At 35.5% G+C, this 5,616-nt stretch overlaps 1 pseudogene; it reads left to right on the top strand.

The window, feature by feature from the left end:
* The first annotated feature begins 315 nt into the window (after positions 1-315).
* On the top strand, positions 316-3,299 carry LOC147496856 (uncharacterized; annotated as a pseudogene).
* Positions 3,300-5,616: the final 2,317 nt, after the last annotated feature.

The following is a 5,616-nucleotide window of genomic DNA, read 5'->3' as shown; positions in this document are numbered from 1 at the left end:
TAGATATTGGATTACCACATGCATCTCCACAACATCTTTCTCTATTATGGCCGGTCGATGGCTCTCCTGTGGACTTCTTTAGAAGCGAGCGTGGTCTGAGGCAAGGAGACCCCTTCTCTCCTTTCTTGTTCAACATTGTCATGGAAGCGGGCCTTAACTAGGATGGTGTCTGATAAGTGCTCAAAAAATGTATTTTAACCCTCAGTTATACCTCTTATTTAGCTATCTTATTGGAATAATAGTACTTGTAAATTGTGTTTTATGACATTACAGGTAAAAAAGAGTTTTGCCAAATATTAAAGTTAAAAGGGCAAAATGGAGCAATTCGGAGCATTAAGGATCACATGGGAGCTCATGGAAAATTATGAAGAAGGCTCAAGCTTTTCAAGCTATGAGAAGATAGAACATGGACCTGTTTTATATCTCACTTGGAAGCCTAATGCAAAAGGACCCATTACTTGGACCAAAGCCCACAAAAAAGAAACGAATGATGGAATAAAAGAGGAAAACAGACTGATGCGTCTAGGACACATGGATATGTATTGTCCCGTGCGTTTAGACGCATGGAACTGATATAGCAGAGTTATGAGAATAGACTCATGTGTATAGGATGCATGGATTCATTCAATCTCATGTGTCCAGACGCATGGAACCGACTCAGCAATTCCACCTTTTTACGCATATGGAAGTGAAGATGGAAGCGGGAGGAGGTCGAGATGTAATAGGAAACTAGGTCCAAAAGCCCATGCTTTGAGATGTTTCTAGAATTTATTGTAACCCCTATAAATAGAGCACTTCAGTCCCAGTTGCAATTGCTAATTCACATTCATTCATTCTTGTCTCCGGAATTTGAGGCAAAGAGAGGTTAATAATAAGATATTCGGTTTTCACTAGCTAAGTCTCAACAAATTAATCTCCATAGTCTTATGTTCTTCTTCTCTTCTTTTTCGGGTTCTTCCTTCTTGATAGAAGACTAATCTTTTCCTTCAAGGGAGGAGATGAAGCCGGTGCTTAGGGTTCGGTGATTTTGCTAGTTCATGGTGTTCTCCAATTAGGTTAGTTTTTTATGTTTTTAGTTATTAGTCACATTGCCCACACCAGGGGATGGAAGTATAGAATAGGATTTATGTTTTGCAATATTAATATCATACTAATGTTCTTTACTTTTCTTTTAGTAGTGTAGTTCTTTAGTTAGGGAAGTTTTATTTGTGTTGCCACTACAACAAATATGACATATGACATCACTAATTTTACATCACTTTTAGTTAAGTGATATCATATGAAAACTATGGCATCACTTTTCTCAGCATGTGATGTAATAATTATCACAATTTTTTTTTAATATCACTTATTTCAAAAGTTGATATAGTAGAGCTGTACAACATCATTTTAATAAGTGATGTCGTGATAGTAATGTAGTAACACTTTTTTATGTCACTCACCGTATCACTTATAAAGTGATGTAATATCCATGTATTCTACTTCACTTTAAAGGTGTTGTTACTCACCGTGTCACTTGAAAAGTGATGTAATATCTATGTATTCAACATCACTTTAAAAGTGACTTTGTCAAGTTTTCAAAATCACTTATATAATGTGACTTCCAGAAGTGTTATTATCAATATACATCTTAATTAGGTTAATTAGTTAGAAAAAGACCATCGAAAAACATTAGGTTAAATATAAATGAAACAAGGCACGCGCTTGGTTTGCTAGACTAGACTAGCCTCCCTTAAATGAAAAATAGAAGTGAAAAACCGTGATTTGCTTATATATAATTGTAAACCGTCGTTTCACACTTCCATTGTGTTATTTTTAAATTTTTGGAACTGAAGTTAAAGCGTCAAGGGCCTCTAACAGTACTCGAATACAAAAATAAGCCCATGTTAACTAAACCGGGTCAACTAAAACAAAAAGTCACGACCCCTTTTTTTTTTTTCTAAGCAAAGGTTTTGGCTCAAGAATACTCAGCGGGCAGTGCTATAACTTATTCTTCCTGCTCAATCTCATTCTCCCATCCCTCGGGTAACCATAATTACTCAATATTTTCCATCTTAGTATCATGGTTTCCCCAAAAAGAAGAATATTTTTCTATTGATTTCGAGAGAGAGCGAAAAAATCATGGTCTACTCTCAAACCCTAGCTATGTTTTGCACTCTATTTGAGGAGTCGGAAGATTTTTGCTAAGAAGATCCAATTTTTGCCGACCATATTGTAAACAAGTAAGATTATTTTCTATATTCCATTATTTTCAATCTTGTTTGGCGTTTTTAAGGGAAAAAATTACTCTTTTGAATCTGCCTTCCCCCAATTTAAAATGTTTGTTGAATGTAGTCCTGAACTTGGGACACCATTTAGTGCAACTGAAGCTAGAACTTCATCAGTATCAAGCTTAGACCCAGGAACTTCACCATTTTTCATCCCGGAAATAAGTAGAGACGTAAAAAAAGAATATTCATTAGCTTAAAAAGAAAGCAGGAATCTGGATGATAGTTGCTCAGACACAGATAGTGAAGATCTAAGTCCACCTTCAACTGGTCTAAGTTTGGTGAAACCTGAGTTCTTCAATCTTCAAGATACCCTTGGTTTCGAAAAGGCTAGTAAAAATTTGTTGAGTTATTCTTGAGACAGCGGAGGAAGCAATCCATGAGCTTGGTGAGCGATGTCTTTGGTGATACCAAGAGTTTATCTTGTAGTCTTGAATGTGATGTGGGTTTTCTGAAATTGATGAGGGACAGAACGTCATCTTTAAAGCGAAATCTTTAGACCGTGCTATTTCAAGAGAGGACACTTGAGAATACTAGAAGATTGGACAAATTGAAACCGTACCATAGTCAAGATAGCTCCCATAGCTTGAACAAACGAAGTCTCTCGAAGTTCCTTTCAAAAGGCCCGATGAATCAAGTGGTTCCCCGATAATGACATGAAGTCTTCCTTGGAAGTGTTGGTCGAGTTGGAAGAACGATCGTCTCCATAGCACCCAGGCCCTAACAAACATGTCGTCAACCAATCTTTGGGAATCAACACAATAGCAAACCCATATTTGAATTTTAATTACCAGTAACAACTTCATGACATCTCAAGGTCAAAGTTCCAACAACAACAACAACATCAGTTTACCTACTATTCCTGAAAACTGGAGCATTGACATTGCCAAACTGCACGCTAGCTACTGGGCTAATCTTTCGGTAGGTAATGTCCAAGATCCCATTGCTAGATTAAATTTCTTGATGACCTCGGCTTATCGTTTGTAGTCTCAGACCGTGGACCTTAACCAATTCTATGGAAAACCTTGGTAGGGGTGGTGCAAGATATATGCTAGATTGATTAGTTCCTGTCTTATGTGTCGTAATATTGGAAAATGTATGCTTTGTGAACTATGTCCTACTATCATTTATTGCGTTATATATATACAATTGTGTGATCTTTTGGCTAAGGATATAAACAAATGTGTGATTACTTGTGAATCTCCAATGGCTTCTAGGTTGAAATTGTAATGGATATGATTCTTGTTTACCTATCGATCTACTAGATGACAATTAATCCCTTAAATATATTGAAGAATTCTTAGAACTTATGTAACTATTTTGTGGACAATTCTTCGTCAAGTGTAAGAATGTTGCATTCTGGTATGATTTTCCTTATTAGAGAGGCACATAATAGATTGAGGATGCATATATACTTCTATATTCATATCTTACCAAAATTGGTTGGCAACATTTATATACTTGCTTTCCATTAGTCTTCAATATATATATATGAGTCCCTGCACATTTTGCGTATGCTGATTAAAATTTGTAGATTTCTTTGTCAATGGGAAAAAGTCACCTCTGTTATATGAATATCACTCTTTCTTAGTTCTGGTTCAATGTATTGCTTGAATTGGTCCATAACAAAAAAGGTTTTATGCAGGGCATAATCGGCAAAGATTGGAATGGGCTGCACGACAAAAAATTGCAATTGGAGCTGCTAGAGGGTTACAATACCTTCATGAGGAATGTAGAGTAGGATGCATCATCCACTGTGATATGCGCCCAAACAATATCCTCATTACCCATGATTTTGAGCCACTGGTATGGAATTCATTCATTTATATAGACTTAGTAGGAGTTCATAGTTGTATCTAATTTCTTTCTGTTTTTTGCTCTATTCGAGACCAAAATCTTAAAATCAAAAATTTATATGTTGTCATAGTTTTCAGCCTTTTTACATATCTAACAATTGGTGTTGGGTTATAATTTCTTTAATGCTTGTGGATAAACAACCATTTATCAAGCACATCCAATATATTGATGTAGATAATGCTCTGGTTTTTTGGATACCCATTAATCTTTTACGACTAGTTGGTGAAAATAGGGTCTTTGCACGAAGGGGTGGTCTCAGTTTAAAAGGGTTGCTTATTACCATTATTAAGAAAATTTATCAAAGCCAAAGCAGGAGAAAATAGTTATCATCATCATTTTACTGGTCAATTCTTCCATATGTTTTCATCAATGTTCAAAGTCTCACTTATGTATATACATGCATGAAGTCCAGTGCCCTACGGGTCAAGCCTTGGGAAGTTGGGCCTAAGGTCTTGGGTTTGATTTATGGGGATAGGGAATAAAATTCAAACTATGTAAGAAGAAATGTATGGATTCATTTTTTTTTTCTTCTTCTTAAAGAATTGTAATTTTATAATATTGAAATCGAATTGGATCTCATATGGCATTCCCATTTTCACAGGTTGGAGACTTTTGCCTGGCTAGATGGCAGCCTGATGGAGAAATGGGGGTGGAGACGAGAGTCATTGGAACATTAGGGTGAGCTAGATTGTTTTTCATTTCGAAATTATGTTATAGTGTATACTCTGGCTCTTCAGTAAGCGTTGAAAAACTGATTAATCACTTCTGCCTCTACCTAGGTAATGTCTATTCCTTTGGGGTGGTATTGGTGGAACTCGTTATAGGACGGAAAGCTGTGGATATTAGTAGGCCTAAGGGTTAGCAGTGTCTTACTGAATGGATATATATTCTATTAAGTGAATGAACGTTGAACACACATGGTTTCTTGTTTATATTGTCCTTAGAGTTCCGTCTACTTCATTTTAAGTTCTAATATACAAGTTATTTCCAATACATTTTGGCACAGTGCTGGACCTGATCTTAAACACAAGTAACTATCTTCTGTAGAACTTCCTTTGTCATTCAGGTACTATATTATGCAGATGTTTCGTCTGTTTATTTTCATTTTATAAAATGTGCATTGATTTTCTAGTACAATGTTTCATACTACAGAAAAAAGAAAACAGAGTGATTTGTTAGGCTGTGATAGGTTCTTGGATTAAATTGATTGCATCAAGCCAGGTTGTGATAGGTTCTTGGTTGGGTGATTGTGGTTCACTTTGGCTCATTTCGGTACTGCATATTAGATTTTGTTGGTATATGTTTGCTCGTTACAATTTTTTGTATATAGTGTAATATTTGTAATTGGAGATGATATTTGTGTGATGAATGTGATTTTAAGATACATTTCATCCTTATTTGATGATAAATGACCAGGCAAATGGTATTATATTGGGATGATATTGGCAATTTTGTTTTATTATTATTATTTATTTATTATTTTGATAAATGG

Source organism: Coptis chinensis, chromosome 5, assembly GCF_015680905.1.
Source record: "Coptis chinensis isolate HL-2020 chromosome 5, ASM1568090v1, whole genome shotgun sequence".
In the NCBI taxonomy this organism is placed as follows: domain Eukaryota; kingdom Viridiplantae; phylum Streptophyta; class Magnoliopsida; order Ranunculales; family Ranunculaceae; genus Coptis; species Coptis chinensis.
This window is presented reverse-complemented; position numbering and strand designations above follow the sequence as displayed.